A 25,230-nucleotide genomic window follows, 5' to 3' on the forward strand; every position below is an offset into this window, starting at 1 on the left:
GGTTCTGGAATTTGGCATTATGATTGATATTCCCAAGCCTTCTGTGCACACACTAGAGTAGCATGTTGGATTGGCCTTTGAAAAGATTCTCACCATAATCAGAAGACTCAATATATTGATATATTTTCTGAAAGACAAACAGCCATTTAGCTCCTTACCCAATTAATTTTTTAACTTTCTTAGGGTAGTATGCAGTTACTGGATTTGATTTCTGTACATATTAATAGAATTTGACTAATGTACCTGAGAGGCTGATCAGCCTTGTTTATGTGGTGCATACGCTCCGAGATTGCCCCAGGGTGTTGATGATGGTGGTGATAATAGCAGAGAGCTTGTCACTGCATGTTTGTTGCTGTGCAGTTATCAGTTGCGCTCAGTTAGTTTTTCTTATTGTGTTGGATTTATAATTGCCCAACAAGTTGGTCTTTTTTGAAACATGAAAGTGTATTGTCTGCCTGCCATAAAAACTGGTGAATTTGAGTACTATATATCTAACTACTACAGGAATACTATTAACTAATAGTTTGCATGTCCTTAATATTCTTGAACCTGGCTAGTTGAATGATATATATATATATATATAGGCATTTATATATATATAGGCATTTATTTTGGACAAAAAGTAATCATTAATAAGCTCTGGCATAGCCAATATCTCTCGGCTTTGGGACCTTGTAAGTGTTTAGCCATGCAGCACATCATGCTTGGTGCTCTGCTGCCAGGGAATGAAGAGCTATGCAGTTACTACACACTGGGCCATGCAGTCTGATTTAGGAATACATGTTTGCCTTAACTGACAGACGGAAAGACAAGTTCTTCAATGCAAGTCAGCTGCGCTATAACAGTCTGTGTGCTACTGCATCACAGTATTGAACAGCCTATGAAAAAAAGCAGTGAAGTATTTTCCATTGGCTCTCTCCTTCCCAAGGCCTCTATTCAACAGTTCTCCAGAGTTTTCCATTTAAAACACTTCTCACACCATCCATTTACCAGCAAGCCCAAGCCTCGCCCCCTGGGTATAGGGGCACTGGACATAGCAAGAACAACAAAATGCTCCCATTTGTCTGGTAGAGGGGAAATAATTAATAAACAGGGAAGGCGTTGGCATCACTTAATCTTCGCGCACCTAAAAACAAAATAATTAACCTGTTGCTTTTGTAAAAGGATTCAGTACGGTTAGACCTGTCAGCCCTTGGTGTAGTTTCCCCTGTCTTTTTGGCTTCTGTACTCTTGTTTTGATCCTCTGCTGAACTTCGTTTTTGCTGGCTTTAGGACTCTGGCACTTTACCACTGCTGATCCGTGCTAAAGTGTGAGTGCTGTTTGTCTAAATTGTATTTCTGATTGGTTTATCTATGATTGGTATATTTGATTTACTAGTAGGTCCCTAGTAAAGTGCACTATGCATACCCAGGGCCTGTATATCAAATGCTACTTGTGGCCTTGCAGCACTGAGTGTGCCACCTACATGAGTAGCCCTGTAAACATGGCTCAGACCTGCTACTGCAGTGTGTGTGTGCAGTTTTGACCTGCCAGTTCGACAGGCCCAAACATTCCTTTTTACTATATGTAAGTCGCCCCTAAGGTAGGACCAAGGGAGTCCCATGGGCAGGGTGCAGTGTATTTAAAAGGTAGGACATGTACTGGTGTGTTTTACATGTCCTGATAGTGAATTACTGCTAAATTTGGTGTTCACTATTGCAAGGCCTATCTGTCCCAAAGGTTAATATGGTGATTGGCTTGAAATATCTTTTAAGTTAATTTCCCATTGGGAGCAAATAAAGAAATGGAGTTTGCGGTCTCTGAACTCACAATTTCAAAATACATCTTTTAGTGATTTTTTTTTTTTTTTTTTAAATGCAAGTTTGAAAATGCCTCTTTTAGAAGGTACAAAAGAAACAAGCATTTTCAATGCAACGGGTCTCGCATTTGTTTGAGTTAGAGCTATTACCGTTGTAAAGCAAAAAAAAACACGCAGCGCAATCGCGCTATGTAAAATGCAGCGCGATCGCGCTGCGTGGAAAATAAACAGATAAAGTAGTCCGGACCCCAGGCTGAAAACATTGAGCCTCTTATGTTTTTAGTACTTTAGTGGTGCTGTGTAGGTGGGCTAAACACCGGAAAAGGCATGACGTATGCATGCCTTTCACTAATGAAAGCAAGCGGATTTTAAAAGGCAAGCCCACAAACCGATGTAAGTGACTGACGTGGCATGGGTGTGGTTTAAAGCCCAAAGAGAGATAACAGAATGGACAGAGCACTTTGCGCTCGCCCATAAAACGGGGTTGGGCCTATACGCCGTCATCAAGGCTGGGCCAATGAAACAACGCAAAATTCAAATACGGACTAGCCTTCAACTCGGATATTTTTAAACCTTTGTGATTACAGAAATAAATTACTGTGATCATTATTTTATTTTAACTTATATTGGTACACATTTCTTTTTCAAGTTTATGGACAATTCTGTGTTCACCACTCATACATCATACGACAACATTCTAAACAACGTAAACCATGTCAACACGAAAAGTAACAATGAATCACCTACTCTGTAACATATAGCATATCTACTAACAGAAAGACGATCATAAATGTTTTAGCATGTCATACGTACAAACTCTGCCCCAGTTCATAATTCCGATGCCCAAATAAGGGTTCTTTGATCAAATAGTTAGTATGTAACCCTTTCATTAATGAGCCAAACTCCAGAGAGTGCGGTTTCCATTCTTACAAGCATAGCAAGCCAACGGGGGGTATCTTTTTAAAGTTCCTTTCATCAATTCCCTGTGTGCCAGTAAGTTTTTGAATGCACTCCTTGTATGTAAATAGCTGTTGACACGTTTTTGACCCCGTTCTAATTCCAAGGGGCCTCTGTGAACTGTAAACTCAAGAACACAGCAGAGCAAACCATTTTCACTCTATCCAATTAAGTGGGCATAACACAGATTTAAGTTTAGTCCTTCGCCTACGCACGCTGCTTCACCATGCGCACATCTTGTCTGCTTAGTTCTAGTGGAATCATACAATATTGAACAAATAGCTGGGGAACATATAAGGGAGCGTTAATTGAAAATAGATCAATGGGGAGAATTTAATGTAATGTGTGTCAAACAACTTGAATGGCTAAAATAGCTTTTTGTGTTTGAACGAGACAACAAGTTTTGTATACCACAGGTCCCCTGAAACCCCTCACCTACACCAAAATCGTTTGCTTGATTACATCAGACGCTTTGACTACATCATGCTTTGACTCTACCTTGTGACACCACAACCATCACTCGAGTCTGAGATTTCTGGTGTAATAGTGTTAGCAAAAACGATCAGCCAAAAAATTGCTGGTTGCCTTTGAATGAAACTACAAGTTTTGAGTAAACCACAAGTCCCATGAGACCCCTCACCTAGACCAGAATCCCTTGCTTGATTTCATCAGACACTTTAACTATATCACTGTCAACATTCCAATATTGAAGCATTCAGTTGAAGAACTGGACTTTGCTTTCTGCATCCTGCTTTCCAAGGTTCTCCAAGGGCTTGAACTGAGCTTGCTTCCCGTTAGAAGTCTCAGGGACATCAAAGACTTCATCTGGCAGCATCTGGACTTTCTTGCTGAGAGTCCTGACTTGCCAAGTGGTGCCAAATCCAGTTCCCGGGCCCTTGGAAGTGAGTTCTTGTGAAACCCAGAGGAAGCTAAACTCATTGACTCCAGAGCGACTTTGGAACTGGTGCTGATGTGTGACCGCGCTCCGCTGCCTGCACTAGGAGCCGTGCTCCCCGCTGAGTGCAGCGACCGCTGCCTCAGGCCTGATGCTGCTGCAGCTTCTCCAAAGTCCCGCCACAGCGTGAGTCCTGAGTCCGTGTCCCAAACATCTGGGACGCACGACTCCGACCGCGCTGCAGCATCTGTAGCACCCCTGGTGTGATTGTGACACCGCAAAGTCGACGCCGCTCTACAGGATTTGTCGACCCCTGCTGGATCATAAGGAACTGATGCCTCGCCACCGACGCTGCATCACCTCCCCCGCAACCGTATGGAACTGACGCCTCACCTACCGATTGCAGTAAGGAACAGATGCAGCACCGGCTCCAGTGATACCTCACCGCCTCGACACCGTGCAACGTCTTTGTTTCCTATCTTTTTCCAGGGTATTGTACCTAGAGGTCTGTGACTGGCCTGCACTCCCTTGCAAGTGGCCTTGGAGTGTTGTGAACGACTGCGTCAACGACGCTGTGAACTGCAGTTGGAGCAATTTTGTTCCTTAGCACAGTACTGAAATTTTATCTTTGAAAATTTTTATCTTTGCTTGTGTATGTTGTATGTTTGTCATTGTCTTTTTATTCAGATAAATATTGGCTATTTTTCTAAACTGGTGTGGAGTACTTTTGTGGTGTTTTCAGTTTGTGTGTGCGCCCGTGCGCAAATACTTTGCACATTGCCTCTGCGATAAACCTGACTGCTCATGCCAAGCTACCAATGGAGTGAGCAGGAGTTATCTTTGGTAACTCCCTTACCCTGACTAGAGTGAGGGTCCCTACGTGCACAGGGTGCAAACCATTGCCAACTAGAGATCCCCATTTCTAACAAATACCTTTGAGTCAGTAGAGTTTGTGCTGTATAAAAATGCCCCCCAAAATTAATTTGATATTGTGTAATGAAACGATGTAAAGCGCTCAAACACCTTTGGGTTGCTCGAGTTCCCACTACATAAATAAAAAATACCTCAGTCCCTTGGGAGCTGCCATGAACGTGCTTTGAAATTAGAGCACCGAGAGGAGGAAGATGACAGGAAGAGGCAGGCATGCAGTGACCTGGGAGGAGGTGGGAGGGACGAATGCTGCTCTCATTTATCAGGTAAAGGGGAAATAATGAATAAACAGGGACGGCATTGGCATCACTTAATCTCTGCGCACCTAAAAACAGAAAAAATAAACTGACCTTTAAAAAAAAAAAAAAAACATTGAAGCTGACCTTGTGTAATGTAACTGGTGCTTTTGTTAAGCACTCCAATACCTTCGGGTTATTCGAGTTTGGCTTCGTAAAAAATGCCACCCAAAATTAATTTGGCCTTTTGTAATGTAACTAGCAATCATGCAAAGTGCTCCAGCATCTTCGGATCGCCTGAGTTCACATTATATAAACAAATGTCAGGGAAAATGCGACCGGAGTTGTCCAATCCTTGCCCTAACTATGCTGCAAGGTTGGGCTGCTGAACGTCAGGTGGCAGAGGCTCGCCAAAGCGTCAGGCAGCGAAGCAGGAGGAGTTTTTGGTAACTCCTCGCACTTTGAAGTCTGAGAAAATTAAAGGGGCGCCCTAGAAAACAGCGTCTGAGCTGTCTGACATTTGATATCGGTATGTGAATGCACAGCAAATTCGGTCCTGCAAGAAGTTATTCTTTGGCCAAGAGTGTGGGAGCTGAGTCCCCAACATTGATAGGTTGATAATCAGTCTCTCCTGGAGAGTAATTAATGCTCAGAATCTTCATATTGTAGACGCATAAGCAATATTGCACAGGGTGCGCCACTTAATTTTATGAGGCATTACAGGGTAAATGAAGCAGAAGCTCCCAAAGTGGGGGTGATACTTTCAGGGTTATACTTTTGTTGTTTCTAGTAGTTTTGAATGCTCTTAAGCACAATGGTGCCCAGTAACTTCTTAACCTGTGGTTCTTTTGCCTTTACCCCATTACCATGCTTGTAGAGGAAAAACAGTCAGAAAATCAGAACATACATGCATACAGATTTTGCTTCAGATTGTGGGTCTTTTTGGAATCTATAAACTGGGGGTAATTTAATTAGCAGGACACCTTCCTATCATCTAATGCCACCATTACACCACTGTATGAATTCTAAAATTGTTCATTGGTGTGTTCTGAAAAGAAACACAATAATCATGTTATGACGTATCCATTATCATCAATATTTACCCGTTATTCATATTTACTCATCCATATTAAAGTATTTTATGAATTGATAAATACACAAAAATGGTGAATCGTGTTTTGTAAATCGAAGATTAGTCTTTTACAGGGAAATCATTAAAGATAATTTCATCATATGGGCAGCTAATTTGTAGCCTTTTCCATTCTCTTTTGTCTTTGTTTTCCCTCCTGTGTTCATGTCTTCCAATATTATGGAGTGTATTTAATGTGCTTCTGTGGCGAATATATACATACAACAGTGAGAAGCTTGTAGAGAGCCCTGTGCTGAATGGATAGCCATCCTGCCTATGGTGGCCGGAGGAAGTGAGCTTGCGTCAGAATAATTGTGCAGTGGTGGCAAAGTTGACAACTTTGTTTACAAGAGCAAAGGCATACAAAAGGAGGCCATCTACATCTTTGCAGTAGTCAATGCACCAATGAACACAGTAATCCGGCTATGAAATTTCAGTTATCAATATTTACCTATTATTCATATTTACTCATCCATATTAACCGGTTCTGTGCAGAGGACGTAGTGGTTACGCCCTTAGGCACAGTGCTGCTGTGCCGAGGACGTAACCACTACGTCCTCGGCACACAGCCCAGAGGGAGCGCTCTCGCTCCCTCTGTGTTTCTTCCGACCCCCCCCTCCTCCCCCCAGCCCCCCTGTGATGTCAGCGCGCGCTGAATGTCACAGAGCCTCCCCCATTGCGCTGGAAGCTCAGCTTCCAGCGCGATCGAAAGAGAAATGCAAAGCATTTCTCTTTCGATCACGTGGGGGAGGCAAGGAGAGGCTTCAAAGGGAAGGAAATGTATTTCCTTCCCTTTGAAGTCTCTCCAAGCGTTTCAAAAGCCGGATTGCTTGCAATCCGGCTTTTGAAACGCCCACTAGACACCAGGGATTTTTTTTTTTTTTTAAATGGACATAAGGGAGCGACCCCTTGGGCCAGGGTCGCACCCGGGGGGGGGGCATTTGTTGGGAAGGCCTTTTCTGCCCCCAGGGGGGGCAGAAAGGGAGGGGCCCCAGGGATATTTATTTTTTTCTTTTGTTTTTGTTTATGTTTCTGATTTAGGTGTGGGGAGTGACTCCTTAGGCAAGGGTCACTCCCCTAGGGGGCAAATTATATTTAGGCCATTTCTTCACCCCCTTGGGGGCAGATTGGCCTACTTTTATGAGGCCAATCTGCCCCCAAGAGGGACAGAAACCACTAGACACCAGAGATTTATTTTATTTTTTACGTGAATTTCACGCAAGGGGAACGACCCCTTAGGCAAGGGTCGCTCCCTGGGGGGGGAGGAGGGGATTATTTTAGGCCATTTCTGCCCCCCTGGGGGGTAGATCAGCCTATTTTGATTAGTCTGATCTGCCCCCAAGGGGGGCAGAAACCACTAGGCACCAGGGATTTTTTTTTTTTTTGTTTTACAGCTGGGGAGAGACCACTTGGACAAGGCTCGCTCCCCTGGAAGGGCAAATTGTATTTAGACCATTTCTGGCAACGGGGATTTTTTTTTTGGGCGCTAATGTCACGCAGGGGGAGCGACCCCGTAGGCAAGGGTCGCTACCGCGGGAGGGTGGGGGGGGGATTTATTTTAGGCCTTTTCTGCCCCCCCTGGGGGCAGATCGGCCTATTGTTGTTAGGCCGATCTGCCCCGGGGGGGGGGCAGAAACCTCTAGGCGCCAGGCATTTTTTATTTTTTTTTCAGAGATGGGGAGCGACCCATTAGGCAAGGGTCGCTCCCCTGGGGGGCAGATTGGCCGATTTTAGGTCAATCTGTCCCCAAGGGGCAGAAACCACTAGGCACCGGGTATTTTATTTTTTGGTGCCAATGTCACGCAGGGGAAGCGACCCCGTAGGGCAAGGGTCGCTCGGGAGGTGGGGTGGGGGACAAATTTATTTTAGGCCATTTCTGCCCCCCCCCCTGGGGCCGGCTGAGCTAGAGGCCAAAATCCACAGGTAGGCACTGTTTTCTATGAAAAAATGTGATGTGTCCACGTTGTGTTTTGGGCAATTTCCTGTCGCGGGCGCTAGGCCTAGCCACACAAGTGAGGTATCATTTTTATCGGGAGACTTGGGGGAACGCTGGGTGGAAGGAAATATGTGCTCCTCTCTGATTCCAGAACTTTCTGTCACCGAAATGTGAGGGAAAACGTTTTTTTTTTTTTTTTTAGCCAAATTTTGAGGTTTGCAAAGGATTCTAGGTAACAGAACCTGGTCAGAGCCCCACAAGTCACCCCATCTTGGATTCCCCTAGGTCTCTAGTTTTAAAAAATGCACAGGTTTGGTAGGTTTCCCTAGGTGCCGGCTGAGCTAGAGGCCAAAATCTACAGGTAGGCACTTTGCAAAAAACACCTCCTCTTTTCTTTCAAAAAATGCTATTTTTCACTCTTTATATTTCAGCAAATGAATTGCTGTATACCCTGTATAGAGTGAAAACGCACCGCAGGGTGCAGCTCATATATTGGCTCTGGGTACCTAGTGTTCTTGATGAACCTACAAGCCCTATATATATCCCCGCAACCAGAGGAGTCCAGCAGACGTAACGGTATATTGCTTTCGAAAATCTGACATTGCAGGAAAAAAGTTAGAGTAAAACGTAGAGAAAAAGTGATGTTTTTTTCACCTCAATTTCAATATTTTTCTTTTTCAGTTATTTTCTTCTGTAGGAAACCCTTGTAGGATCTACACAAATGACCCCTTGCTGAATTCAGAATTTTGTCTACTTTTCAGAAATGTTTAGGTTTCTGAGATCCAGCATTGGTTTCACGCCCATTTCTGTCACTGACTGGAAGGAGGCTGAACGCACAATTTTTTTTAAAAATGGGGTATGCCCCAGTAAAATGGCAAATTTTTGGTGATGGAAATGTTTTGGCTACTTGGGGCAGTTTGCGCTTAGGCCCTCATAACTTTTTGTCCACATAAGCTAACCAAGCCACATTTGCGTCCTTTTTTCCAACATCCTAGGGATTCTAGAGGTACCCAGACTTTGTGGGTTCCCCAGAAGGAGGCCAAGAAATTAGCCAAAATACAGTGCATATTTTGTTTTTTTTCCCAAAAATGGGAAAAAGGGGCTGCAGAAGAAGGCTTGTGGTTTTTTCCCTGAAAAGGGCATTAACAAAGGGTTTGCGGTGCTAAAATCACCAGCTTCCCAGCTTTCAGGAACAGGCAGACTTGAATCAGAAAACCCAATACTTCAACACAATTTTGGCATTTTACTGGGACATACCCCATTTTTACGATTTTTTTTTGTGTGCTTTCAACCTCCTTCCAGTCAGTGACAGAAATGGGCATGAAACCAACGCTGGATCCCAGAAACCGCAACATTTCTGAAAAGTAGACAAAATTCTGAATTCAGCAAGGGGTAATTCGTGTAGATCCTACAAGGGTTTCCTACAGAAAATAACAAGTGAAAAAGAAAAATATTGAAATTGAGGTGAAAAAAACATCAAATTTTCTCTACGTTTTACTCTAACGTTTTCCTGCAATGTCAGATTTTTGAAAGCAATATACCGTTACGTCTGCTGGACTCTTCTGGTTGCGGGGATATATAGGGCTTGTAGGTTCATCAAGAACTCTAGGTACCCAGAGCCAATAAATGACCTGCACCCTGCAGTGGATTTTCATTCTATACCGGGTATACAGCAATTTATTTGCTGAAATATAAAGAGTAAAAAATAGCTATCAAGAACACCTTTGTATTTCCAAAATGGGCACAAGATAAGGTGTTGAGAAGCAGTGGTTATTTGTACATCACTGAATTCCGGGGTGCCCATACTAGCATGTGAATTACAGGGCATTTCTCAAATAGACGTCTTTTTTACACAGTCTTACATTTGGAAGGGAAAAATGTAGAGAAAGACAAGGGGCAATAACACTTGTTTTGCTATTCTATGTTCCCCCAAGTCTCCCGATAAAAATGATACCCCACTTGTGTGGGTAGACCTAGCGCCCGCAACAGGATATGCCCCAAAACACAACGTGGACACATCACAGAAAACAGAGCTGTTTTTTGCAAAGTGCCTACCTGTAGATTTTGGCCTCTAGCTCAGCCGGCACCTAGGGAAACCTACCAAACCTGTGCATTTTTGAAACCTAGAGACCTAGGGGAAGCCAAGATGGGGTGACTTGTGGGGCTCTGACAAGGTTCTGATACCCAGAATCCTTTGCAAACCTCAAAATTTGGCTAAAAAACATATTTTCCTCACATTTCGTTGACAGAAAGTTCTAGAATCTGAGAGGAGCCACAAATTTCCTTCCACCCAGCGTTCCCCCAAGTATCCCGATTAAAAATGGTACCTCACTTGTGTGGGTAGGCCTAGCGCCCGCGACAGGATATGCCCCAAAACACAACGTGGACACATCACAGAAAACAGAGCTGTTTTTTGCAAAGTGCCTAACCCTAGGGAAACCTACCAAACCTGTGCATTTTAGAAAACTAGAGACCTAGGGGAATCCAAGATGGGGTGACTTGTGGGGCTCTGACCAGGTTCTGTTACCCAGAATCCTTTGCAAACCTCAAAATTTGGCTAAAAAACACATTTTCCTAACATTTTGGTGACAGAAAGTTCTGGAATCTGAGAGGAGCCACAAATTGCCTTCCACCCAGCGTTCCCCCAAGTCTCCTGGTAAAAATGATACCTCACTTGTGTGGGTAGGCCTAGCGCCCGCGACAGGAAATGGCCCAAAACACAACGTGGACACATCAAATTTTTTCATAGAAAACAGTTCCTACCTGTGGATTTTGGCCTCTAGCTCAGCCAGCCCCAGGGGGGTATAAATGGCCTAAAATAAATTCCCCCCCCCCCCCCCAGAGAGCCTACGGGGTCGCTCCCTCTGCGTGACATTGGCGCCAAAAAATAAAATCACGGTGCCTAGTGGTTTCTGCCCCCTTGGGGGCAGATTGACCTAAAATCGGCCAATCTGCCCCCAAAGGGGGCAGAAATGGTCTAAATACAATTTGCCCCCCAGCGGAGCGACCCTTGCCTAATGGGTCGCACCCCATCTCTAAAAAAACAAACAAACAAAAAAAAATTGCCCTGGCGCCTAGAGGTTTCTGCCCCAACCGGGGGGGCAGATCGGCCTAATAACAATAGGCCGATCTGCCCCCGGGGGGGGGGGGGTAGAAATGGGCTAAAATAAATTTGCCCCCCAACCCCCCCGGGGAGCGACCCTTGCCTACAAGGTCGCTCCCCTTGCGTGACGACGCAAAAAAAAAGATCCCTGGAGCCTAGTGGTTTCTGCCCCCCTTGGGGGCAGATTGACCTAAAATCGGCCGATCTGCCCCCAAAGCGGGCAGAAATGGCCTAAATACAATTTGCCCCTCCAGGGGAGCGACCCTTGTCCAAGGGGTCGCTCCCCATCTGTAAAACAAAAAATCCCTTGTGCGTAGTGGTTTCTGTCCCCCTTGGAGGCAGATCAGCCTAATCAAAATAGGCTGATCTACCCCCCAGGCCTAAAATTGCAGCCCTGTACGATTGACTTGAGTCAGAGGCATGGTGGCCTGCAGGGGTCTATAGACCACCATGTCTTTGATTTTAAATAAAGCAATTTTTTTATTTAATTTAATTTTTTTTTACATAGAGCTCATTTTCCTGAAAGGAAAATGCGTTTTATTTCTATAAAAAAAGGAAAAAATGTTACAACAATTTTTAGGAATAAGCAGTGCTCCTAATAAATTATTTTGTCCTCATTCACAAAGAAGAAAGGGTCCTGCAAGGACCCTTTCCCCTTTGCGACTGGTTACCATTTTAATAACATTACTGTTTTGCGACCTGACTTTGGTTGCAAAACATTAACGCATAACTTAAGGAATCGGTATTTGGAAAAGACGCCCTTTGGTATTTACTTGCAAATCTTTATTGCGATTTAGTAACATGTTACATAATCACAATTTGGGGTTTCCTCATTTAAAAATGCTATTTTGTGGTCTCAAAGGCTCTGATTTGTCCTTTGCGACTCTAAAATTGCTGTGTACATGAGCGCCTTAATCCTGTCTTTTGGCATGACCACCAGTGCACATTAAGCTTTCAAAACGCTGGTCATCTTGTGCAGGATTCAGTAAGGTATTTGCATGCACAAGTGTGTGATTATCGTCAGTTAAGAGTTTATCCTTACCTTATTGATTTACAGAATAAGAATTCACATTCATAAATTGAGTCAATAAAACATGAAAATCTGTAAGTATGGTGGAATTTTCCATTTAAGCTTATCTGCTTGCATCATCATAATTGTGGGTTTTTTAGGGTGGGGACACTTGCTCAAGTTGATATAGGGGAACGTTTCTTAACTGGGAAAATATTTTACCAATGGAGACCTAAATAAAAAGATTTCCTTGTGCTTATCCACTTACGCGTGATGCATCTTGCTGAAATATTCATATTCTGTGCACCTGGAAATGTGCAGAAGTCACAGGTTCTCATGGATTCTTTTGGATTTTTTCAGGAATTCCAAAACCATTGGATAGGTACTCAAAATAAAGGCATACCTGTATGTACAGATATATGCACATTTTTTTTTAATGGGAAGTAAATGTTTAATCCTTCACTTTCCCACCCGAGGTGTTCTCCAGATCTCCCCCCATCACCCAAACAGAAACGCAAATCCTGGATATAGGATCTGATCACTAAAATTTTTTTTTTTTTTTTTAAGGGATTCTTAATTGTGTACCAATTCGATGTATCCCTAGCTGCCCACATGCAATTCCTGACTTTCCGTTGTCCAATTAAATTTTTCACCAAGGGGTTTCTTGTCTTGTAGAAAATGATGGAAGAGAGTGGAATAGAGGCGACTCCCCCCAGCACGCCCCCACCAAGTACTGCTGTGGTATCTACTGCCACACCCTTACCGCCAGGTATGTGTTATCTCATGACAATTTGTAAAAAAGCATAGCAAAGAAGAAACACTTTGGAAATTAACATTGTTTGTAAATTATTTTTTGGCAGTTGAATTTAAACAGAATGTTCACATTTAGGCCAGGGCTGGAAATGACAAAGGGCCTATCAACATTGACTTTATTTTGCGGAGTAGTATTACTACTTGGAGGTGGGCTGTAGAAGTGAAAGGTGTAAGATGTATTGGCATCACTTTAGGCCACAAGAAGGTATAAAAGAACACATGCTGTGTGTACATAACCATAGGTACAAAGAGAGATGATCAGCGGATGCTGTATTTCCATGCTGTTGAATGTGTTACATGTACAAACCCCTCTAATTTTCGGTTTTTCTGTTATCCAGAAATCATTGAATTGGCAGGTTGAGACTGTAAATAGTTGAAGAATTAAGAATGTTTTTCTTTCTTGGTAAAAAGCATCTCCTGTTCTGCGCTTTAAGACTAGGCAAAGACAATGCACAGCCCCCATGTTACCAGTTTATGGTTCAATTCACAGAATGCCCCATAACATCCATACTAAGTGAAGAGCGCCTGCCCCGAGCTACATGCAATAGTAATTTCAAGTGATTTTTATCAATCGTTTCTTAACATGATCTTCTGAAATGTCCAATACCAGGGATAGGCAGTAGTAAGAAGGTCTCTAACCCTTAGTGTATCACATCTGTACAGCTTTTTAGAAGCACTTTTATCTTTTTTTTTTTTTTTTTTTTTTTTTTTTAATTCTTTTTTTTTATGCAGCGACAGGTTATTTCAAGACAGTCTCTTCTGATTACTCTCATGATTCTGTATATCCTGGCCGATTAATCAAGCTACGTATGGGGCGGGCAAACACTGAAGATATGTCTTAGTATGTACTTCACTTGTACACCTTTGTAGTTGTTTCCACCCTTTGGCTCTGCACACTCCCTACTTAAGGATTTAAAAAAAATCTCACATCTTGCCCAACAATGTTCAACCAGGTCTAGAGGGAGGCATCATCATTAATGATCTGATCTTGGACTGCTCCCTGGCTTGGGGCCGAATCATTCACTGAGGTTAAGTCACCATGTCAGGAATCTTCTTTTGCTGCATGTTTCTTGTATTTTGTTTAACACTTGAGCCACAACTGTTTCTCGGAGCATTGATAAGTATGTAATAAGGATGTTTCTGTTACAGCTGATATTTTAAGTAGTTGTACGGTGTCTATTGTATAGTATTTTTGATCATGTTGTTTAAATGCTTTATGCTTATGCAATGGTTTTAATTAATCGAGCAATAATAAACTTAAAACATCTCTACAGCTCCAGTTGCGTTCCTGAGCTACCTTTGAGATTGCCATTGATGCTAAGATGGTGACTGCTAATGGCTGTACATGCCTCTCAAAATCATAAAAATGTGACTAGACCTACAAGTCGAGTAACTTATATAATCTACTCGACCATAACTGTAATATACTTGACCCGTAAACAGTTCTCAAATTATGTGATCTTAGGGCAAATATTTTAGTTTACAGAGTTACCTTTTTCTTCATTCTCACATATGAGTATACCTTCAAATTATATGTGAACTCAGCGTTTCTGCTGTACAAAAAACGTATTTTTTAAATACATAAACGAAACATTTGATCCATATATAAAAACAATCTATGCACATATAGGGGACACATGATCTATTACTTGCCTCTTAATTTACTAATAGTATTGCTACCAGGGCAGGAGTGTTTCTAGGTTTATGTTTAACCACTCACTTTTAATAAATATATTACTAAAGCATGATGTGCGCACACTGTCTTTTACAGACAGAAAATGAGCAAGAAATGTCCTATAACCTTACCACTAGCTTGCAGCTTTGCTGATAAAACTAATGTATTAACAATATGGGAAATTTGGGTTTCAGAAAACATATTTATTCTTTGCACATCACCAAGTAAAGAGTTCTGATTTGTTTTCATCCTGTTAAAATATTTTTTCATCACACAGAAATAATAACAATTGACTTTCACAACTACTGAAATATATTTTGAAATGTTTGTGCACTTGACTTAGCTATTTAAATGTTGTGTGTTTGGATAAAACTGACACAATCCTGCAGTCAGAAGGAAAATTATTTGCAAGACAAACTGACTTTTGACTTCTGTCTCTGAACACAGAGCAGATGTGACAAGGACAAGATTTAAAGGCACAACACCTGTTTTGTGTCAACCGGCCAGAAGGGGCGAGTACGTTTTAAAAATAGCTTGACCTGATAAAATATAACTCGCCGTAGCAAGTGGATGAGTAGATTTTTCTAGACCTGCAAAAGCTGTGTTTTAGCCATTCTTTGTGAGGTTTATGTTCTTTTCTGGTCCCCATTATAGGCAGTCACATGGCGATATAGCAGTAGATCTTAATAGGGAGTAACTGGCTGACAATGCAGCGGATATTTGCAGGAATGGTAGACATATTGAGATAACAGCAATGGAGGGAGTACTTCTTGATCTACTCTGCAAAAAAAATGCCCTAGCTGAAAATGCAGGTAGGCCTTAATCAGATGGAGTGTAGCTGAATGAATTTGGTGTTTTAGTATTGCAGGAACAGTAAGAATATTGTAAAGACAACAGTGGAAAGATTATTACTTGATCTAACCTGTAAATAAAAACTTAGCTTAAAAAGCGTACAACGTACACTAGTTTAATTAGGATCACAGAAGCCACTTTAGTCTGTGATTGTTTATTTTAAGGTGTCAGGCTGATGTAGAGCATGACAAATAGTTATATGTGGGCAGGCACTCTCTTTTTCTGAGGCGGAACACTACTTATTGCATTATCTGTTAGGTGTTTTTGTTAGATAAGTTCCTTAATACGGCCTGTATCCTTAAGGGGTGTTCTGAATATTGTTCTTTTTTTTTCTCTTCTCAAGGCCCAACTCATAACCCATGGCATGTAAGCTTATTGCATTTAGAAAAAAAAACAATAATACAAGAAGGAACTGACTCTTTTTGTATAGGCAGGGATTGTAGAGTAAGGTTCTATTCTCTAATTGGTGGTAGTCACTCGTGAGGCAATAGACGGAGGAAAAGTTTCACTTTGGGTCATCACTTTCTTTTGGTTTTAGTTAGCATGTCACCTGATTTTGGTTTGTTTCATATGCAGACCAGTGCTTGATTTGAGCTGGAGGTTGCAGGTGGAGCCCACCACACTTGTTTCTCGGGGCTGGCACTTATTTTTTCTCATCAGACTTTTACTAGGCGCTAGAGAGAAAGACGCAAAACCAGGAAAGGGAGAGATGACTTAAAAAAACCTGAATACATGGGAGAAAGCAGAAATAAAAAAAGAACATGTAAGGGTGAGATAAAGAGGCATGGAGTGTCAGGTTGTGGAAGAAAGAGGCATGAGGTGGACTCAAGACCTTACAGCCTTGGTGTTAGTTAATCCTGTCATTGTCTGCGTCCGCTGTGGGCTTCAGAGAAAATCTTTGGGCACCAGCATGTATCATTTTACAAGTTAAGCACTAGTGCAGACATCCACACAATAATGCTTGATTTATGTAAAGAGGCACCGTTATGTGTTAAACGGTTCAATAATACTATGACTTAGTTCTTTTAACAGATATTTCTTGACCCCCTTCCATTATGAAATTGTTATTATGACTTTGGTTACAAGGAAGGTGTTTTTCTAATCAGCATAGTATCGAAACATGGCTTGACCAACTCACTCGCTGTCTCCGCTCATACAAACCTGATATGTGTGGAAAGCTGTATCTGCACATCTCAGAGGCTAGGTTAATAATTGTATGAGTATTATTTTAATTGTATGTTCCAAGTCTTTATGAGAGAAATGGATGGGTGTGACTGACAGGATTGAAGAGGTTGTTTTCAAAACTTGTATGGACTGTATGCATATGTATTTTAAGAGTTCAATGGAGGAACCTATGTACTAAAACAAGTGGAGATGTATTTTTGATATATTGGAATGTGTGAAAGACGTTTTGTGCCGACTTTGTGAATTATTGTTCATAGATTTGTTCATTCATTTGGAGATAGTGCAGTGTTTAGCTTTCACTTGATATTGTTCCCCTTCCTCAATCTCCTTTGCTTTAATTTAAGGAAGCCTTTTTTTTAATGATTGGGTACTGTGAGTAGGACCGTGTACACCAGGTGGGACTTCACAAGTTCAGCTTCGGGCCACAAATGAGATCTCGGAACTGGAAACTATTTGTAGGAAAGTACCCTCTTTTTGGCATGGTTACTCCCACTTTTTACCCAATGTCAGTGTGTTTTGACTATGTTTACTGGGATCCTGCTAAACAGGACCTCAGTAACTGTGCTCTCTCCCTTTGGATTTGGTTGTCCCTAGCTTTTTACACCCCACAATTGTCATACTGATACCCCATATAAATCCCTAATATATGGCACCCAGGACATTGGGGCACCAGGTGTTTCCCATGAGCTGCAGTCTGTATTATGCCACCCATGGGAGCCCATGCAAAATGTCTGCAGGCCTGCCATTCCAGCCTGCGTGAAAGGGTGCATGCACCCTTTTCACTACAGGTCGCTGTAATGACCCCTATGGCAGGCCCTCCTAGCCCAGAGGGCAGGGTGCAAGTACCTGTGTGTGAGGGCACCCCTGCATGAGCAGAGGTGCTCCCCACAAACTCCAGCTCCATTTTCCTTGACTTTGAGAGTGCGGGGAAGCCATTTTACCCATGTCCTGGACATAAGTCACTACCTATGTCCAGCTACATAATGGCAACTCCGAACATGGGCATATTTGGTATCAAACATGTCGGAATCATACCCCAATACTGTTGCCAGTATTAGTTGTAGGATTCCATGCACTCTAGTGCCTCCTTAGAGGACCCCTAGCTTTGCTTCTACCAGTTTGCAGAGTTTTCCTTGTTCTGCCGTCCTACAGACTGGTTTCTGCCCTCCTGTTGCTTGAACAGCTCAATGCCAGGAAGGCAGAACAAAGAATTTCCTTTAGGAGAGGGGGGGTAATGCCCTCTCCCTTTGGTAGTAGGTCTTACATGGCTTGGGCGGGGTTGCCTCTCCAAGCCACTGGTATGTTTGAAGGGCATATTTGCTGCCCTTCATGCATAAACCTGTCTGCACTGGTTCAGGGACCTCCAGTCTCTGCTCTGGCGCGAAACTGGACAATGGAAAGGGGAGTTACAACTCCCCTGTCCATTACCATCCCAGGGGTGGTGCCCAGAGCGCATCCAGGTGGCCACTTGATTCTGCCATCTCGAAACCAAGGTGGGAAGAGGCCTCTGGAAGCATCTGAGTAGCAAGGTCAGGCAGGTGATGTCACAGCCCCCTCCTGATAGGTGGTCACCTTGCTAGGTGACCAGTCCCCCTTCCAGGGCTATTCAGGGTCTCCCTCTTGGGTGGGTCCTCAGATTCGATGTGCAAGACTCCAGGAGGACTCCTCTACAATCTTTACCTCGACTACTGGCCACTTTAACCGCAAATACAGCGACAAGTCTGCTCTGCAACATTGTTTCTCCAGCTCCTTTCAGTAACTGCAACATTTCCCCAGCTGTGCATCCTCTGAGAGAGGCAAGTCTTCAGTCTGCACAGGAAGGAAGAAGGAATCTCCCTTGGAGTAAAGTGTCACTCCCCTGCATCTGCAGGCAACCACTGGATCTCCTCTCTTCCTGTACTGCGTGGATCTTGCATCACAAGTGGTGGTCTGGAGTGGTCCCCTTGGTCCTCTGCCCGCTGACCAACTTTGGAGACGGTGAGTTCTTGCCTCTCCACATAGGACAGTACCCCTGTGCACTGCGTCTCTTGCAGCTACCAAGGCTTGTTGGCATCTCCTTCAAGGGACCTTCTGGCTCTGTTTAGCCCCAGCACTCTTCCCTGCGACGCACAGCACTCTGTGTGCTTCTCCTGTGACGTGGGATTCCTTTCTAGGTGTGCTGTGTGGTCCTCACCGCAACTCCTGTGCTTGCTGCCTGTGGGTCATCTGTGGGCCTGTCTCCTCTTCTTCTGACTCTCCTGGTCGCTGAGTGTCACCCGGGACTACATTCTGTGGGTTGAGTCCCCCTGCACCCTGCTAGTCCCTGGCAGCCCCACTTTTCTTCATTTGTGAAATTTGCCAAGGCTTGTTGGTGGTTTTTCCACAGACCGACGTGGACGTGGGATGTTGACTGCATCACTCAAGAACTCTTCAGCTGCTCCAGGGCTGCATTGCTGAACATCTTTGTCTCCTCGTCGACCAGATCCTGCATCCACAGACTGGTGGGTAGTGGCTGCTGCCACCACCGAATACTCCAATGTGAACTGATCTTGGCCTCCTCCTTTTCCCCGTCTTCCTTTTCCAGGATTCACCTTTGGTTTCTTGCAGTCTTGCAATATCTGTTTCTGAAGTCCTTTTGGTGGGTTTGTTGAGAACCAGGTACTTATCTCTCTCTTCTCATGGTCGCTGGGGGAGGGTAAAGTCCAGTACTTACCTTGTGGGTTTCCTAGTTCCTCCTGCTCCCCTCTACTGAGTCCACTTCCTTGGGTGGTGGCCCGACTTTTGCACTTTTCCCCTTAGACCTTAAGTACCTTCTGTTGCTTTCACTGTTTTCTATCTCATTTTATGCTAATTCCTGACTGCTACTGTACATATAATAGTGTGTTTTACTTACCTCCAGTTGGGGTATTGCCTATATAGTATTTTAGTATTTGGGTCACTAAATAAAGTACCTTTTTATTTTTGTAACTGTGTGGTTCCTTCATGTGTGTAAGTGTTGTGTGACTACAGTGGTATTGAATAATCTTTGCATGTCTCCTAGATAAGTCTTGGCGGCTCATACACAGCTACCTCTAGAGAGCCTGGCTTCCTAAACACTGACTACACCTCATTAATAGGGGATACCTGGACCTGGTATAAGGTGATAATACCATAGGTACTCATCACACACCAGGCCAGTTTCCTAATCTATTATCCTCCCCTTGTTTTTTTTACTTAATCATGCACCAACATTTTAGACTGCAACACATTGTTTGGCACTTGCTGATAATTGTGAAGATTGTCCTGATCTAATTTAGACATTTTATGTCTGTCCTTATCTTTTGTCTGTAGCCTTGGTTTTTCTGCTTATGCCATGGAACGTGTGAGGCAATTGAATGATGTTGCTGACAGGACTCTAAAGCTCCTGGTGGAACATTATGTGAATATACATAGATGTTAGGAGTCCCTTGAATAAACTACTTTACAACTGTGTAGGTCATTCCCCACACCCTGTCTTCACTTTCAGAGTGAAGTCTTCTATGTAACAGAGATACTGTGTGTCCACATATTCCTGATGGCAATAATTGGGATTAAGCATCCATCTCGAGGGTGAGCATCTAGTCAGTGGTATTCCCAGGTTTCCATCCACCTTCCCCCATTTTGGGAACAGAATACTTTGTGTAATATTTGTACCGTTATACAACCTGTGCTGTTCAGTGTGCAAGCAAACTAGATGTTAAAGCTAGCAGAATACTGGCCCTTGCCGTAACTTTGCACACAAATAGTACATATGTGATTGGCAGAAGAGAGAGAATGAGAAAACAAAAGAGGAAAAAATTTAATGAGCAATACTATTACAATTAAATATTGGGATGCCGAATATCAAAAGGTGGTAGTCTTTAATCCGTACATTCCCTGTCCCTTTTTCTCACTCTTGCAGGTTCCTGCTTTATCTCTATGTGACATTTTTTCTCTTACTCTGTCTTTTCGATCACTGTTTTCCCCTCTCTTGCATTCGCTCAACATCTGATGCGGAAAAATAAGTGCTGGTTTCCAGTGATAAGTACTAGTGCCTGCTATCGCCAACCACTGGTTAAAATTGAGCAATGTATCTACCAGAGAATAGGGACCTATTTTTTTTTAAACCTGGCACTTAATAACCGTCAACATTCTAGGCTCTCTGCAGAATCTTTATGGATTTTCTGTATGCTGATGCTACAGATGTAACAGAGCAGTGATGGTTAGCTGTTAAAACCTTTCTTGGAGAGAGAAAAACATATATTTTTTGGTTTACCTATTTTTTCATATTGCATGGTTATAAACAGTCTAAAAATGCTTAAAAATTTAGATTCTGCACATGAAATCTAATAGAGTAAGTTGTACCATATGGTTTGAGTTTATTGTAAAGTGCACAGGGAAAGACAAAGTGAAGCTACAGAACGTATTCACACAAAACGGACGTCTACATGGAACATTTGTAAAGTGCCAATAATGTGTTTTCAAGCAAATATACAGTGTGGTTTTTAAAGCGCGATTTAGCTGGACATTAAAAATCAGCTTCTTTGTCTCAAACATCTCTAATTTATTTGCCTAGAATGCGTTGATTTGCACCCAGTGTTACCCCTCGAAGGGGACTGAAAAACAAATTGAGATTTGCTGCATATTTGAAAATGAAGGAAGACCAGGGGTGTGGAATTTTGGACAGGTTACTTCATAAATCTACTTGTCTTGGAAAAAAAAAATAACTTGTCCCGCTAGTGTCATGTAGTGCGGCAGACAATTATGGTAGCAATCTCATTATAGAAGAGCTTGGATAATATCCTCTCTGATTATGCCAGGGTTCATACTATTGCAGGGTTTGAATACTGGCAATTCCCTTATTTTGGACCTTTAAGCAGATCCACGTACTGGGGCTGGAAATAGGGGTAAGCAATAGTTCCAGGTAGGAATGCCCTTCTGGGTCTGTACAAGCCTACTAACTTGCATGTTTGAGGGGTTTTCACCAGCTTTTCTCTAATCTTTTCCCATACTGAGAGAGGTTGGAAATTTACTCCTGATGTGGGCAGAAGTAAAACTTCTTCCAGGGTTGGGGAAAAAGTGGTTGGAGGGAAAGTGAACCTGTAAACGCTAAACAGATTTTCTCATGAGCAAATCTACACATGCATATTTGCTTCTGATAAAATGTAGTTCACAAATATTTTCTAGGAGTTTGATATCCTAGTCTACATCTTTAAATTCTAGTGAAATCTTGAAAGTCGTCAATTTGCATTAATTCAAGGACATATACCATGGGTGTGCTTTTGTGATTTTCTATAAGAATTGGTCAACTAATTGGTTATCCAGGACCTTTTTGTTTTTATTGAAATTCTCTCTCGCTCTCTCGCTCTCTCCACCTCCCCCCCCCCCTTTACTGTCAGTGACCACATTCTACTCTTTACCAAGAAACATATTGGTACATTAAGTAATTTTATTCAGTTTCAAGAACTATTGTGGCAATGTGTGCTTTCTGAGACCCAAAAATATTTTAGCTTTTTGCCAATGTTTGTTTAGATGGTGCGGGCTCGGCAACTCCCTCAACAGTGATGTTTTACAAAAAACAAGTCAAAACAAGACACACACTGACAAAACCAAAAAGACCGATCGCCAATTTCAGACCTATTGGCTTTACCAATGCTTGTTTATTTTCATGTTTCCCATATCTTGTTGAAACTGGTTACACTAATTTTTCCATTAAGATTATTTTTTTGGGAAATACTAGCACACATCGAAACATTTTACTAAATGATGCTTCAAAGCAATGGTAACTAAAATTTCACAGTAGTCTAGCATAACATTTTTCTTCCTGCGTGCATTTTTAATGAGCATTTAGATTTGAAAGCAAATAATCACTCTTGCTTTCAAGCTTATGCACGTATTTGTTTCTACCCAGAGAGCATTCTGGGAGCATTATATGTAGCCTCTAATTGTTAATCTCTGCAAACGTGTCTCCACATTTTTATGTTGGAACCACGGTCAGTAGTGCAATCCGAGCTTAGAACATTTTCTTAAGAGTGCTCACCCTAATAATAAATGCTTTGCATTAATGAACCATAAATACAAGTTTGAACACTATTAACATATGGACACAAATACTACCTTAACTGCAGACCGTGCCCTTCCCTGATCCATTGTGTGGTACTGTAAACTGTAGCAAAAGGGCTGTTGCTGCAAGGGGTTGGGCCTACTTGTCCCAGGACAAAATAAACATTGCTTGGGGTCAAGGACAAAAAGCTTTAATATGTCCTGGGCCTCGGGCTATAGGAATTTACACCCTTAGAGGACACAATTTTCCTTAGTATTGATCTGGACCAGTTGGTCCCAGCCTTTTGACTTCTGTGGACCACCACTTTATCAAATACTGGAACCCGGGACCCCATTAAATCATTATTGGAATCTGGGGACCCCCCACTGCGTCATTACTGAAAGCTGGGGACCTAATCAGTTAAAATTATTACATTTTTCTAGGCAGTTGCTGACCCCCTGAGGAAGCTTTCCGGACCCCCAGGGTCCCTGGACTACATGTTGGGAACCACTGATTTAGACTTCAGTGTCACATCTTCTGAAAAGACATCTGGAGTTAACACTGGTGCATAGGTTTACTTATTCAGTCTCACTTGTTTTGAATGCACAATAACAATGTTGAAACATTTGTGTGTGAATTGGAGTCCCTTGACGTTGTTTTGATCATAATGCAGCAAGCTAATTCATGGTTTTATGCAACTGTAGAGAGGTACTGCTGATGTCCCTTCTGTGTATCTCACACTGAGAAAATCAGTATCCAGGCCAGAGTTAGTCCCTGTACAGTGGCATGTGAAAATCCTGATTAAAGAACATGTCATAACCTGGAACGTTTTTCACAGAACTCTAGTGACACTTTTATAGTAGCCTGGACAGAAAGTAACGTTTGAAATATATGTATGGTGAGACCAGTAGAAATGTTACTTGTAATCCTGTCCTTCATCATTGATGTCTTCATTGAAGTCATAAACCTGGAATAGTCTGTGCACCTGAAGAGATCCTGGAACGTTTCATAATGAGAATCCACATATGTATACATTAGGGGCGCTAAGCAGTAATTTCTGAAATGCATAACCTCCTTAGCCTTAACAGGCTACATTTAATCAGAATCCTTTCTTTTCAAATATCTAAGTTAAACATTAAACAGCATTCTAGCATGAAACTAGACATGCTGACTGGATAAGAGTGTTTGCTAAATGTAAGGGCATCACGTTGGGATGGTGTCATTGCCCCTGCATCTTGGTTAGTAAATTTGGCTTGCATGGAAGACTCATGTAGTTTTTATAGACCAGTGATGATACTGTGGAAACAACCAGTGTCTTGGCCATTCTGGGGCATTAGAAACATTTTCACTTTCAAGTTTCTGAACATCTCCAGGACTAATGGAATCAGTGGGCTTGGCAGGAAAGAGTAGCTAAATCACTCAGACCAGTCTATCCAAACGGGGTTGTCCAGTGATTCTGGTTCCAGAACTCTGGATTTGAAGTTTGGATATTTAGCAATTTATGTGTGAACAGATCCATTTGAGGAAAACCTCAATGTGAGAGATTACTTCCTAGCATGCTGTCTTTGAGAACATCTATTGATGTTATGATACCCAAACTGTGCTGAGAAAATCTTCTTAGATGTTTTGGAGTTCCGGCTAATGAACACTTTGAATGGATAGGTTTCTTGGTACTAGCTAATTCCTAATTGCCAGTCTCTAGAGATAGTGACCTGGTTCTGATGCCACCAAGCTTATTGTGATATTACATTATGAATATTTTGTCTATCTGAATTAGATCGTGTCTATTATCAGAGGCGGTAGGAAAGCCTTAAGAGCTATGTGGACTGCCCCACTTTGATGTCAAATAGATGTTCTCTACCTGACCTTAAAACATGCACGGACTAGGTCTTATGAAAGACTCTCCAAGCTACCAAGGAAACACTCATCACTGCAGTCTGCGACTGGAACTTGATGAAATGGAACTCCCTTCATAACGTTTGGCCATCTGCACCTCCAGGCAAGTCACTGTTTTGCTTGTAGAGACAGATAAAATGTGTCTTCAAGTTTGTCCTAAAATTGAGAAGACTGAATTTGCAAGCATTGCTGCAGCAGTCTCTTACATTTGGTACAGTGAAGATTCACGTGGTAATGGGTTCCAGGAGGGAAGTTATTTGACAAGCTGTTCAGGAGTGTTGAAAATATGGTGACATTTCTGGGAATTTGCACATTTATGGGGTCTTTTTTCAGTGCTTTAAGTATGGCCAGCCTTGCTCAATTGACAACCCTAATCCTAACCATAACCTTATACTTGGGTTTAGTCTTAACTCTAAACCTGAATTACCCCATTAACTGGAAACTACTCCTTAGACATCAATTTCTAATGTAAACCACAATCCTACCTACTACGTTTAGCCTATCTTATCAAACAAACCAAATTAAAACGCTAATCCCATTCCTAACAACACAATATCTAAATCATTAACAAGCAATAACATGTTCCACTATTTAATGGTTGGTTTAGAATATTACTCAGTATATACAATCACAGTGCAGTGGAAATATTATGTTTAAAAGGCGGAAATAGGTTTTCTGATATACATAGGGTGGTCATTGCGAGTCTGGCGGTCAACAAGTGCCACATTACAACCCTGGGGGTTGGGCCTCCAGGGAATTGCCAGGACCGGCGGTCTGGAGGTGGTGGCGGTCCTAA

At 42.4% G+C, this 25,230-nt stretch overlaps 1 protein-coding gene across 1 annotated transcript in view; it reads left to right on the top strand.

The window, feature by feature from the left end:
* The window catches only part of PRRC1 (proline rich coiled-coil 1), a 181,651-nt gene that overhangs the window by 20,508 nt on the left and 135,913 nt on the right, over positions 1–25,230 (top strand). The gene's annotated exons all lie outside the window — the stretch shown is intronic.

This window comes from Pleurodeles waltl, chromosome 1_1 (assembly GCF_031143425.1).
Source record: "Pleurodeles waltl isolate 20211129_DDA chromosome 1_1, aPleWal1.hap1.20221129, whole genome shotgun sequence".
Lineage (NCBI taxonomy): Eukaryota > Metazoa > Chordata > Amphibia > Caudata > Salamandridae > Pleurodeles > Pleurodeles waltl.